The sequence below is a fragment of the Vicia villosa genome, linkage group LG1 (assembly GCF_029867415.1).
Source record: "Vicia villosa cultivar HV-30 ecotype Madison, WI linkage group LG1, Vvil1.0, whole genome shotgun sequence".
Taxonomy (NCBI): Eukaryota; Viridiplantae; Streptophyta; class Magnoliopsida; order Fabales; family Fabaceae; genus Vicia; species Vicia villosa.
In genome coordinates this window covers 141,451,172-141,466,361 of record NC_081180.1, presented here as the reverse complement: position 1 = coordinate 141,466,361, position 15,190 = coordinate 141,451,172, and positions in this window count along the sequence as shown.

Sequence of the window (15,190 nt, the reverse complement as noted above, 5' to 3'; positions counted from 1 at the left end):
AAGAGAGGAAGTTGTATGCGAAGTTATCCAAGTGTGAATTTTTGCTTAAGGAAGTAAGTTTTCTCGGACATGTTATATCGGGTAGTGGAATTGCTGTGGATCCATCTAAAGTAGATGCTGTGTTGCAATGGGAAACTCCAAAGTCGGCTACCGAGATTAGAAGCTTTTTGGGATTAGCTGGTTACTATAGAAGGTTTATTGAAGGATTTTCTAAATTGGCACTTCCGTTGACGAAGTTAACTTGTAAGGGCAAAGCTTTTGTGTGGGATGTTCAATGCGAAGAGAGTTTTACCGAATTGAAGAAGAGGTTGACGATGGCTCCGGTGTTGACGTTACCTAATCCGGGAAAATCTTTTGTGGTTTATTGTGATGCTTCCAAGATGGGTTTAGGAGGCGTACTTATGCAGAATGATAAAGTTGTTTCTTATGCGTCAAGACAGTTGAGGATTCATGAGAAGAATTATCCTACGCATGATTTAGAGCTTGCTGCAGTTGTGTTTGTGTTGAAGATCTGGAGGCATTATCTTTATGGTTCTAGATTTGAAGTGTTTAGCGACCATAAGAGTCTGAAGTATCTATTTGATCAGAAGGAATTGAACATGAGGCAAAGAAGGTGGTTGGAGTTACTAAAGGATTATGACTTTGGTTTGAATTACCACCCGGGTAAAGCAAATGTTGTAGCTGATGCTTTAAGCCGGAAGACTTTGCACATGTCGGCAATGATGGTTAAGGAGTTAGAATTGATTGAACAGTTTAGAGATATGAGTTTGGTTTGCGAAGTGACACCTCAAAGTGTAATGTTGGGTATGCTCAAAATTAATAATGAGTTTCTGGACAGCATTAGAGAAGCTCAGAAGCTTGATGTGAAGTTGGTAGATTCGATGGTTGGAATCGATCAATTGGAGAATAGTGATTTTAAGTTAGATTCGCATGGTGTGTTGAGATTTCGCAATCGAATTTGTATTCCCGATGATGTAGAAATGAAGGAGATGATTCTTGAAGAGAGTCACCGAAGTAATTTGAGCATTCATCCAGGAGCTACTAAAATGTATCAAGACTTGAAGAATTTGTTTTGGTGGCCTGGGATGAAACGTGATACAGCGCAATTTGTCTATGCTTGTTTGACTTGTCAGAAGTCGAAAGTTGAACATCAGAAGCCTGCGGGATTGATGCAACCATTGGAAATTCCGGAATGGAAGTGGGATAGCATTTCGATGGATTTCGTGACGGGATTACCTAATACTGTAAGAGGATATGATTCGATATGGGTGATTGTTGATAGGCTTACGGAGTCGGCTCATTTTATACCTATTAACATCACATTTCCAGTTGCGAAGTTAGCAGAGATTTATACGAGAGTAATTGTAAAGTTGCATGGCGTTCCTATGTGTATTGTGCCAGATAGAGATCCAAGGTTTACTTCTGATTTTTGGAAGAGTCTGCAAGAGGCGTTGGGTTCTAAATTGAGATTGAGTTCGGCGTATCATCCGCAAACAGATGGTCAGACTGAGAGAACTATTCAGTCCTTAGAGGATTTGTTGAGGGCATGTGTTCTTGAGCAGGGAGGTTCGTGGGATACTTATCTTCCGTTGATCAAGTTCACGTATAATAATAGCTACCATTCAAGTATTGGAATGGCACCTTTTGAGGCGTTGTATGGTCGGAGGTGTAGGACTCCGCTATGTTGGCATGAATCTGGAGAAAGTGTAGTACTTGGACCAGAAATTGTTCGAGAAACTACTGAGAAGGTGAAGTTGATTCGGGAGAAGATGAAAGCTTCTCAGAGTAGACAGAAGAGTTACCATGATAAGCGGAGAAAGGATTTGGAGTTTCAAGCTGGTGATCATGTGTTTTTGAGAGTTACACCTGTGACTGGTGTTGGAAGAGCATTGAAATCTAAGAAGCTTACTCCTCGTTTTATTGGCCCGTATCAAATATCGGAAAGAGTTGGAAATGTGGCTTATAGAGTGGCGTTACCGCCTAACCTTTCGAATTTGCATGATGTGTTTCATGTATCGCAACTCCGCAAGTATGTTTCTGATTCGTCACATGTGATTCACATGGATGATGTGCAAGTACGAGATAATCTCACCGTGGAGACGATGCCGGTACGAATTGAGGATCGTGAAACAAAGACACTCAGAGGCAAGGATATTGCTTTGGTGAAAGTAGTTTGGTCGGGAGCTGCTGGAGAAAGCATGACTTGGGAACTGGAAAGCAGGATGCGGGACTCCTACCCAGAGTTGTTTGAGTCAGGTAAATTTTCGAGGACGAAAATCTTTTAAGTGGGAGAGAGTTGTAACGCCCGGAAAAACGATTATTTGCTTAATTTAGTCATTTGTGACATTAATTGAAATTTTTGCGTTTTGGGACGATTCAGTTGGTATTAGTTCGGGATAGCGGAGCAATAGTTAGTCAAGAATTTTAATATTTTTAGTATTATAAATATTAATAGAACAATATTTAGCGTTTTGGGAATTTTCTGAGTAATTAAGATTAGACCAAATATAATTGAGTTTCGTTGTATGTGAGAAATAGCAAAATTAGGGGTATCGTAAAGTAGGCCCATTAAGACATGTAGTAGCCCATATAATATTTAGTTATATTATTATTATTATATTTGTTATGCTATATTAGAAATTTAGAGGTAGCAGCCAATCAAAAGAAAAAAAAAACATTTCACGTAGCTTATATCAAACAATATCCAAAATAAGGGTTTTGAGGCAAATTGGGAGAGGAGAAAATTAGGAGAGTTGCTGTCAAAATCAAATTTTCAGATTCAACCGGAAAAGTTCGAGCTACCTTCAATCCAATCAGGTAAGGGTGGGGTTCGAATCTTATAACTGGGATTATGATAGTTGGTATGTAGGATTGGGGTTATATAATTCTCTATTGTGCAATGTTGATTTTATGTTAATAATAAGGTTGTTTCTACTGAAATTTATTGTTGTGTGAGATGTGTTTGAATCTGGAAATTATAATTGAGAATAAAAATTTGTAGTTGGAATCTGTAAAATAGTACTGGAAAGAAAAAAAATGCAGAATGAATGAACTGCCGACTGGTAGTGGATTTGGTGGGGGTTACTTCATGATTTTGTTTTGTTATGTCAAGTGGTGGTGTGTCTTTGGTGTAGACATGATTTTGAGAGATATAATATATATTATCACATTGAAAGAGGTAGTACCAATTATTATGGCATAATGTAGTAACTAGAGGAGTGGTTCTTTAGACATGTAGTTTAGTACCTATAGTAGTATATGTTGGCTTTAATTGGATAATACACTCCATTGTTTTCTTAATAGTCAGAGTATTGATTACATGAAGAATCACTAAAATAAAGTAGTGTATATTTACATAATTAATTAATTAATTGGTAGGAGTAGTAACAGTAGGTAGTAAAAATAGTATTTTTAGTAGAAGAGGTAATTTAGCAGAACAATAATATCAGTTCCATTCCTTTATCAGTATAGAATTTTCAGTAACAGTGTTGATTTAGAAGTAGAAAATTAATTGTATTTGTAAACCAAATTTAATAGAATATTAAGATTAATTAGTAGTAATAACAGTTTGTTGAAAACAATACCGTTTTAGCCGAATAAGCCGAATTAAGCGTAAAAATTAGTTGTTCGGAATTAGGCAAAATTTGTCGGGGTAGTTAGTATGTATTAGTAGGTATTTTTGGTTGGTTTGTTTTGTTGAAATTACGTCGAATGCATTGTTTTGCAGGTACAGTTGAATAAGTTGATTTTGTCCCAATATATGGGCATATTTGAGTTGTAGGTCGTATGACCAATGTTGATTTAAGTTGATGCGGTTGATGCATATTTATGTTGTCTTTGTTATTGTTTTTGTATGCCATCCATAAGAGTCGCATACATTGCATTTTCTAAGTTGGAGCGAATGCTCAATCAAGTTGGCCTGGATTGGTAAAAGTTGAAAGTTGAAGGCTTATGCCTTGTTGATTCCTCGATAACCTGGCACATTTTAAGTTGGGAGTTTTACTCCGATGGTACCACATGCATTTGCACAGTCGAGTCACATTTGAGTTGCATTTTGAAGTTGTTGTTACTATTATGGTGTTTTGTCGAATTGTTGTTATATGTTGTTGAGAAGTGGTGAAAATTGTATGATCTTAGTCTAATATATCAAATATCATACTTTTGTTTATATTATTTGATATCTCACCCCTTCTGTTTGAATGTTACCCTCTGTTGGTAACGTGCAGGTAACCAAGGAGAGTAGCTGTTATCGCTAATAGTTCGAGTGGGTGTCATTTGCTCTGATACGTAGCACTCGGGGGGAATGAACACTTATTTGATTTTTGTTGTTATTTTGGAACTCAGTTGATACTTTGAGAAGTTTGGTTTGGTTTATGCTTTATTTGGTTTAAGTTGTTGAGCAAAGATGCTATGTTTTGTTTGGAGTTTTAAAGTTGAATCCGCTGCGAATTTATTTAAATAAAGTTGAATTGTTTTGAAGATTTTACTCGTCAATTATAGGTTCATTTGATTGCATGAGTGTTATATATCTGTTAAAATGAATGTTTATGCTGTCTATTTTCACGTCGAAGTGTAATACCTCAAATTTTGTTTGAAATTTTGGCACTCTGATTTTATTTTAACTGTTGGGTAGATTTGGGGTGTTATAGGTGGCCTAGATTATTCAATTCGAAAGAAACTGGATACTCAATACCTGAGAGATATGGCCCAATTGGCAGACAGGGTTCGACAGGTCGAACGGTTAAAAGCAGAAAAGGCCAGAGCAAGTAAGAGTTATAAGAAGGAGAGAGTAGCATACGTCGAAGCAGACGACGGTGATGGCGAACCTTTCGAAGATTCATACGACATGGAAGAGGTCGAAATAGATCTTGCTGAGTTAAAAGAGGCTCCACCCTATTATTGCTAATTGCTCACCCCTTCTAATGGAAAGAATCCAGTAAAGAATGATAAGAGCGATAGATTCCCTAAGAAGACTTATGCATTTGATGTCACTAAATGTGACGAAATATTTGATTTATTAGTAAAAGATGGCCAGATGATAGTACCTCCCAATTCAAAAACTCCTCCGTTAGAACAACGGAAGAAGCGAGGTTTTTGCAAATACCATGGTATTTTAGGCCATAAAACTTCACAATGTTTTCTTTTCAGGGATCTAATTCAGAATGCTATCAAGGATGGACGTCTGAAATTCGCTGACAAAACCAAAAACCTTATGAAGGTTGACGCAGACCCTTTGAATGTGGCTGACACTAACTTGTGTGAACCACTTGATGTCAACATGGTGGAAGTATCTGAAATTGATGCTGCTGAATCGGAGATAATTGCAGGTGGAAAGCAGGCTACTAAAGGCCTAAATGCCAATCCGATCTTCAATACTGATGTTGAAGGATCCTTTGATGCTGAAATGACTGAAGATTTGAAAGGAAAAACAAATGAGGCCATTGCAGACCTCACAGTAAAGCTTCAGCAGATACGAATTTCTGAGGTTCCTCCGGCAGGTGTTAACATGGTCAACGTTAGACGCCCTTTATCTGAAATTGAAGAACTAGAAAAATGGCTGATAAGGGAGAAAGGAAACATTGAAATCCCGCCAAGGGGAAACAGTCTAAAGGATTATCTCTGGGATTGCCATGTGAAAAATGGTGGAAAAAGGTTGATGTGCCCAAGATGTTCAGTTATGTTAAATCGAAAGGTTCAAGCCAATTTCGAGAGGGCCCTACGAGAAAGAATGGAGCAGCCTTGGAGAGGAGGAAACTTGTTGCTGAAAGTATACCCAAGGTTTGAAGAAAGCTTGGTTGGTTTTTTAGTCAGATGTCACAATGACAACTCCGAAGTTGCACTGTGCCCTAGATGTGGTGCAGTCTATGACGAACTACTAGCAAGATCATTCGAAAGGGTGTATCTCTACATGGGTCGAGAAACTCAGGGACTTCGTCCTAACTTGTATGGGTTCGACAACCGGACCCCATCAAGGAGGCCTGACAGCCCACACCCTAGAGCTCGAAGGGCCACATTTAAAGTTCCTGCAGACATACCCAGGGATAGATGAATGCAAGCTGGTACCAGAACCAACAAATGGCGAAGTTGGGACCAAGGAGGAAGAACTGCAATGGCATATAGGAAGCAATTCCAGACTTCCAATCGAGAGATGTACAGATTGGAGAACTACAGAGGCAAAAATCCTATGTCCATGTCCCAATGGAGAAGGCACCAGAGGATGAAGAAGGCCCAAAGGGAATACAAACCAAGGGACTAGAGAATCAAGTAGCAATCAGATCCCAATGCAGGGGGAAAGGACAAGTAAACCTCCAGTGGAGCGTAAGTTGTTCGATTCTGAAAATGAGAAAGAAGAAGAAAAGATGCATTCCAGCCCTTGGAAGGAAGACGATAGGCTAACGAATGACTTTGACTCAGACGGAGTATCGTCTATAAATCTCAATTGCAATGTTGTGTCAGTACTCCCTCACGAGTTTAACCAAGAAACAGAAGTTGAAGATTGTGAGGAAGCTGATGAGGAAGAGATGGCAAGACACAGACCTGTGTGTTACTATGTGCTGAACAATGGGGCAGTCGAAGAGCAGAACGCTTTCTTCGAAAGGCCTGATGAAGGTATGAGGAATCATTTGAAACCACTCTACATAAGAGCCAACATTGAGAATGTTGGCATTAACAAAGTCTTAGTGGATGGGGGGGCAGCACTGAACCTAATGTCCCAATATATGCTGAAGAGAATTGGTATGTTCGATACTGATATAAGACCACATAACATGGTTCTGTCCAACTATGAAGGCAAGATAGGGCAAACTTTAGGAGTAATTCAAGTGAATTTAACTGTGGGTTCCGTCACTAGGCCAACGATGTTCATGGTGATACCAGCAAAGGCTAATTATAATCTGTTGCTTGGAAGAGAGTGGATCCATGGAGTGGTGGCTGTGCCTTCGACGATGCATCAAAGATTAACCATTTGGAGAGCAGATGGTATAGTAGAGAACATCAAAGGAGATCAAAGTTACTGCATGGCTGAAGTCAATCAGGTCAATAAAACTAGCTTCGACAGGAATCTGGCGAACATAGGACCTTGTCATGCTGCTGAAGACATATACACTCCAAACAGAAATGCTTTGTACTATTTGTCTTTACATCCTAATGGATTCCAATGGAATAGAGAGATAATGGATGGTCCAGAAGATATCCCACCAGCGAAGCATTCACCACCAATACGGCCAACAGGCTGGGATGATGACGTTGTCGATGTTTGAGTCGTCCTTCTTCGAAAAGATTTCGGCTTATATAGCCGAGAACAAAAGAAAAACGGCTCTTGAAGCCGAATTATCAAACATGATGGTTAACGCAGTTCTAAGAAAGGAAGAAACGACAGATTCGGGGATACACATGATCCCTCAATCCCTTGAAGATCCAGGTCAAGACGAAGTGATCTCAGGAGAAGGATCGAGTCAAAGATTAGACGCAATCTACGACGAAGAGCCTTTGGGATTCGAGAAAGACCCAATGGGGGCAAATATCAAAATGTTAGCCCAAGATCCACTCGAAGAAGTAAATCTCGGAGATGGAAATCAGAAGAGGGTAACATATATCAGTGCGAAACTGGCGCCAACGCTGAAGGCAAAAGTCATCGCGTTGTTGAAGGAGAACAAAAATTGCTTTGCATGGGATTACGACGAGATGCCTGGTCTAGGGCGAGATTTGGTCGAATTAAAGTTGCCCATAATGGAAGGAAAAAAGCCCATCAAGCAAACTCCTAGGAGGTTCGCACCAGAAATTCATTCGAAGATCAAAGCAGAGGTCGAAAGACTTCTACGATGCAAGTTCATCAGAACCACGAGGTATGTCGAATGGATTGCTAATATTGTGCCGGTTATTAAAAAGAACGGTTCATTAAGAGTATGTATAGATTTTTGCGATCTTAATGAAGCAACGCCTAAAGACGAATATCCCATGTCTGTGGCAGAAATGTTAGTAGATTCAGCCGCAGGCTTCGAATACCTAAGTATGTTGGATGGATATTCTGGGTATAACCAAATCTTCATTGCAGAAGAAGATGTGTCTAAAACAGCTTTTCGCTGCCCAGGGGCCATAGGCACCTATGAATGGGTTGTAATGCCTTTTGGTCTAAAAAATGCTGGGGCAACTTATCAAAGAGCAATGAATTCTATATTCCACGATTTTATAGAAACTTTCATGCAAGTATACATAGATGACATTGTGGTGAAATCTGTGTCGGATAACAGTCATCTTGACCATCTGAGCCAATCGTTCAAAAGAATGAGAAAACATTGCTTGAAGATGAACCCCCTTAAATGTGCTTTCTTTGTGCAGGCTGGAGATTTCCTAGGTTTCGTGGTCCACAAAAAGGGAATAGAAATTAATCAAAATAAAACAAAGGCTATTATGGAAACGAAGCCTCAATCCACGAAGAAAGAATTACAGTCTTTACTGGAGAAGATAAACTTCTTGAGAAGATTCATTTCCAACTTGAGTGGACGCACGCAAGCATTCTCTCCCCTACTTCGAATGAAGCAAGGAAAGTTCAAATGGAGTGCTGAACATCAAGAAGCTTTCGAGAAGATAAAGCAATACTTGATGCGGCCACCAATCTTATCTCCCCCAAATGGGAAGAAACACATGCGCCTGTATATTTCAGCGTCACATAATACAATAGGTAGCATGTTAGCTCAAGAAGATGATAATGGCATCGAAAGAGCCACTTATTACTTAAGTAGGGTACTCAATGATGCAGAGACTAGGTATAGTGAAATAGAAAAACTCTGCCTTTGTTTATATTTCTCTTGTGTCAAACTAAAGTATTATATAAAGCCAGTTGATGTTTATGTTTTGTCTCATTGTGATGTGATTAAACACATGCTATCAAAGCCTATATTGCATAGTCGAATTGGCAAATGGGCGTTGGCCCTTACTGAGTACTCTTTGATATTTCAACCCCTTGAAGCAATGAAAGGTCAAATTGTATCAGATTTCATTATTGACCATGCAGTGGTCGAAAGTCCTCAACAATACGTAGAATTGAAACCTTGGAAGCTATACATCGATGGTTCAACCCATAAAGAAGGGACTGGCGTTGGAATACTAATAATTTCTCCTGATGGAATTCCAACAAAGCTCAAGTATAAGATTGAAGGTCCCTTATGCTCCAACAACGAAGCTGAATACGAAGCATTGATTGCTGGACTTGAGGCTTTGCTAGAATTGGGGGCAACCAGAGTCGAAATTAAAGGAGACTCTGAACTAGTGATTAAGTAGTTGAAGAAAGAATACAAGTGTATCAAAGAAAATCTGATCATGTATTTTGTCATAGCAAATAGGCTGCTCAAAAAATTCGAGTACGTGGATCTAAATCACGTTTCCAGGTTGAAAAATCAAGAAGCGAATGATTTGGCACAGTTAGCCTCAGGATACAGGGTATCAAAAGAAAAACTAGAAGAATTGATCGAAGTAAGAGGCAAGGCGATGACTACTAGGCTCTCCCCAAGTTACTTGGAGAACTCACAATTAGGTTTTGCCAACAAACAAGAGTTTGAAGTTTTGAATATAGACTCTTTGGCAGACACAGACAGGAGAAGTCCAATTGTGAATTATTTGAAAGATCCTTCGACAGACACGGATAGAAAGGTAAAATATAGGGCCTTATCATACTTCTTAATGGGAAATGAATTGTTTAAGAAAACCCCTGAAGGAGTTTTACTAAAGTGTCTGGGCGAAGCGGAAGCGTATTTGGCTCTTTCAAATGTGCATAGCGGTGCATGTGGTGCGCACCAAGCAGGGCACAAAATGAAATGACTTTTGTTTTGATACGGAATGTATTGGCCCTCTATGTTAAAAGATTGCATAGAATTTGCAAAAGGTTGTCAAGAATGTCAAGAGCATGCAGGTATTCAACATGCCCCTGCAAATGAGTTAAGTTCAATAATAAAACCATGGCCTTTCAGAGGTTGGGCATTAGACTTAATTGGAGAAATTCACCCCAAGTCTTCTAGAGGTCAAAGGTACATTTTGGTAGGAATAGATTACTTCACAAAATGGGTCGAAGCGATACCACTTGCGAATGTGGATCAGGAGGCTGTGATTGAGTTTATTCAAAAACACATCATATACAGATTTGGAATCCCAGAGAGTATAACCATAGATCAAGGATCAGTGTTCACTGGGCGAAAGATGCAAGACTTCGCCAAAGAAATGGGGTTCAAATTATTTACCTCTACACCTTACTATGCTCAGGAAAATGGACAAGTCGATGCAGCAAATAAAATAATAATTGGTCTCATAAAGAAACATGTAGGGAAAAAACCCAAGAACTGGCATAAAACTTTGGACCAAGCACTTTGGGCTTGTCGAACATCTCCAAAAGAAGCTACAAACACAACGCCTTTCCAACTGACATTTGGACATGATGCAGTACTCTCAATCGAGATATATTTGCAGTCAGTTCGGATACAAAGACAGGCAGAAATTCCTCCAAACATGTATTGGGAATTGATGATGAATGAATTAGTAGATTTGGACGAAGACATACTTCGAGCATTGGAGATGATAAAAAGACAGAAAGAAAGAAAGAGTGTCCAGAGCATACAATAAAAAGGTGAAAGGTAAAACGTTTATTAATAATGACTTAGTTTGGAAAGCTATTTTACCTATAGATCGAAAGAATCAAGCACTTGGTAAATGGTCCCCACATTGGGAGGGACCCTTTCGAATCTTGAGAGTGTTTTCAAATAACGCTTATGAAATAGAAGAATTGGCAGAAGATCGTAGGATTTTAAGGGTAAATGGAAAGTATCTGAAAAGATATAAACCAAGCATGCATGAAGTAAAGATTCTTACAAAAACGTAGATATTCGAAGTATATTACGTAGGCCAAAATGGTTGAACTAACCCCAAAATGGCTGTATGTTCAAACAAACATGCATGGTAAATACAGTAAGAAGCCAAAGAAATGCCAAAATATTTATCATTAATATCAAAGGAGTACATTCGTTACATAGAAGGTGGTTCCTAAGAACATTGAGGATTACAAAATTCAAAATATGAAGCCTAAAACAACCCACCTCCTAGTTGATCCTTTGATCTAAACCCTCTAGGGACAGCAGGGGCAAGCTTTCCGCCTCGAACATGTCCAAGGATCCAGATCTACGCATCCTTCTTACTATTCCCTTTTTAAGGAACATGTAGGACAAGAGTCTTCCATATGAAAGACATGTTACCACACCTTGCCGAGCAGCAGCCATGGAAACGGCTTCAACAAGTCCTTTGAAAATCATCAGAGGAAAGTTAATTTTCTTCCCACGGAGGGCACAGAGTATAAACTCCAAATCCTCCACCATGATGCTATTTTGATCATGGTTTCGTGGACGAAAGTTGCCCACGAGGAGTTGGTGCCAAACCCTAATGACCTTGGCGCTAAAAGGATCATTATCCATAAGAGTCCTCAACATGAGATGAGTGGTCATGTTGAAGGTATTGTCGTCAAAAGTCTCCCCAGAGTTATTTCATCTCAGCAGGTTGGAGATGGTGGAAGGAGTGATAGTGATATGGGCCCTTCGAACCTCAGAGACAATAGTGGTTCTGCCTTCCGGATCTATGCGCAGAGACGCAAACATCCAAAAGTCTGCTAACATATTGGGATAAACAGATCCCTCCAAGATTTCATGGTAAAAGTCAAGCTCCTGGTTAGCAAAGAGGGCACCGATATTGATAAAGTTTTCATTAAGTTCTTCTTCAGAGATTCTGAATTCTTTCTTGATGCAAGCCCTGATGTTAGCATAAGTTAGGGGTAGTGCCATTTGGACAAGAAAAGGTTGGAGAAGGTTTTATCTGACTCTGTATTTGAAAGGATGCAAGAAGAAACGGAAATTTTGGGCAAAAGATTGAAGAAAGTGTGAAGGAAGAAGTGGAATGCCAACCCTTTACATAGAATAAGTTGGCAGTAGAGGAACGGTTCGTTTTAATGTTTGATTGGACTGCGTTTGGTATTCCAAAGAGAAGTTATGGCTTCCGCCGTTTCCCGCCCTTGGAAGTTGAAATGTAATCATGATGAGAACTGATGCACGCACGTCTCAAATAGACGTTTTGGAAAAGGTGACGTCAGCTTTCAATGATGGTTACGGCTAAGAGTAGTAGAAACGTCAAGTCTAGGCTCAAAGGGCTGCGAAGGATAATCATGTCACGTGGTTACATTTATTAGAATTACTGTGACAGTGGAAAAAGTATATTTTGGCAAATTTTGGAGAATTGCTAAGACATTACTTATGATAATTGCAAAATAAAATATGTGGGGAGATTGAAAGATAAAGTTGCACATATATATATATATTCTTGGAGAAATTTGATTACAAAACAAGATAAGTACGCAACACAAAAAAAAGTACAAGGTTCGAAGCAACTAATTAAAATCTTTGGGAAGGTTATCTTTTATCTTCGAGTACTGGATCTCCCATAAGGACATATGACGTTCGATCAATGCCTGTTGTCTTTTCAGTTCTTCGATCTCTGGCACTAGCTGTTGTGCCGTCTCGAGGTGTCGAATCCCTGACTGCGCGACTTCAGTTAATTCATCTTGATTGGTTTTCTGGATTTCTACTTGACGAGACTGGGCATCCTTTATCTTCCCTTTAAGTTGCTCAATTTCTTTTTTCCAGGCTTTGATATTTGTCTCACACTCTTCATATTCTCGTTGGTTCTTCGAACGCTTGAGCTTAAGGGTTTCAACTCTCTTCGTTGCATCGTTAGCAGCTTCCCATGCAGAACTGTGAGAAGTCATTTTCACTGTGAGTTGTCCGTCAATAACCCGTTTTCGAAGGAGATTAGATTGGAGTTGTTCAATAAGAGAACTCAATAAGACAATTACTTCTGAGATTTCCACCGGAACAAGAAGTAAATCCACTTTCTTCAGAAGGTTGTTTAGGCCATAATATTTGGTGGAATCCTTGCTGAGAGCTTCGATGAGGTTGGTTTCAAAGAACCTCTCTCTTATCTGATGAAGGAGTTTAGTAATATCATCCTTGTCACCAGTACCTGCCAAGACAGTCGAAGAAGTTCCAAGAGACGAAGAGCTATCGATACTCATCATGGTCTTGAGGAAGCTCACAGGATCAGTCTTCTTGAGTTGCTCTAGTTCTGAGGGAGTAGGCATCGCAGGAGCTTGCTTTGAAGTAGTCACAGGACTGACCGTAGTTCCAAGGTTCGAAATTTCATTAGAACCAGGTGTAGCCAGTTTGGAAGTTTCTTCTGCAGCATCTTGTTCAGATATAGTGTCTTCGCTGCCAGTTGGTTGTCCAGCTGTGTTACCACTATTCGAACATTGCGGATTTTCCTCCATAGTTTCATCTTGATGAGTGGGTGGAGATTCATCATTTGAATGGCTTTCTTCAACAGACGCAGTCGGCATGATGGTTGCAAGAGGTTGAGTGTCTTCGAGAACTGGAGAAAGCACATGAGATTCGTGTTGAGAAACACCTGAGATGTACAATCAGGATAGATTAAAACGAAACGGCAGAAAATTCATCTGTCATTCGAAAGAGCAGATATTTACCTCGAAGTTTGTCAAGGTCAATGTGTAAACTTGAGGCTTTGAGATCAGAAGTAGCGGGTACCAGCATCATCCTACATTTACAAGGTAAAAATGTGAGCTTAATCATTAAAATTAGAATGTAAAGAAATGATTAAATGATGAAACCCAAAATACCTTGGTCGGAATGTTGTCTGGACTAGAGTTATGACTCTCCATAATGGGGATAGTGCTAGCAGCCTTCAAGGGTGAGTCCTCGGAAGACAGCTTGTCACTCGAAGAGGTGAGCTTCGAAATCCCGGGTCCCTTTCCTTTGGCTGAAGGGATAGCAGGTTTTTGTCTTTTCTTTATCGTTTGTTTGGTGTGAGGAGGAGATTTATCTTCATCGTCTGAGTCGGCTGTTGGAGGAGTTTTTCGTTTCGAATACGCTGGAGGCTTCGAGCTCTGAAGTGCATTTTAAAACCAAGTGAGTGACATTCAATAAATTTCATAAGCTGAAATATAAGGTATCCAAGTACCGTAGGTTTTTTTCCAGTGGTGACAGAGTCACTCCCACTCGCCCTGGTGTTCCTCGAAGTTCCAGAACCCTTTTGTACAGGGGCTTCCTTGATTTGTATCTTTCGAGCAACAGCTGTGAACAAAATATAAATCAGTATTTCAATGAAAAAGGGGGAATTAGTCGAAGGATTATCTAAACCCCAACCTTCAGGCATTGGAGTCAAAACGCGAACATGCTCAATATCTATATGAAGATTTCCTTTGAAAGTATCCAAGGTATGCTTAGTCGGGACCACTCGTTCAGCACGTTTTTTAGTTTGTTCCTGAAGAATTTTCATAAGATTTCCACACACAAACCAGTCTGGAAAAGGAGGACTTAAAGCCACACCAAAATCAGCACTAGGCAGTGGAGGAAATTTTGGAGGATTAAGTTTAAAAGCCACTTCATAACGCAGTTCTGGTCGAACAGACGGGGGCAGTTTCAACTTATCCAGTTTAGTAGAAAACTTTTCACGTAAAGTAACAGCAGCCTCACGAACGGTCCGACTAAGGTCATCAGGCCTATAGATAGTTTCAAAGAACTTTTGAAATGCTTGAATTTCTTTAATATGAGTCGAAGTACCTTTCTGGAAATTCTCCTGCACATCAGCAAAAGCTGCAGTTAGTTCTCGAGTAAGGCTGTCAGCATCGAAGATTTGTGTAGAATAATATTCTGTCCACCATTGATGAAAATCTAGGGTAGAATAAAAAGCAGGCTCGAAGGAAATAGGAGACAAATTGGTGATGCCAACATATCGAGAGATTTTTGATTCATATTTATCTTCTGTCAGATGCGAAGTGTGTAGACACATGTGATTCCTTTTGTCATACAAACACTTCGGTTTGAGTTGAACCAGCCCAAATTGTCTTGAAACCAGATTTGGTTGATAGCATAGGAGACAGCAATGACTTTTTGGAGATCGAAGGCGGTGATATAACAGCTTCGGTGTGAGGAAAGCCTCCCAAATGGCCATAGATTCAGCTTGTTGATCAGGAGAAGTGGCTGGAAATTCTCGAGTAAACCATTCGGGACCCACCTTACGTTGTACGAATGGAGCCATCGAAGGAGTGAATTGATAACGTTCAGCGAACATCATCATGAATGCCAGGAAA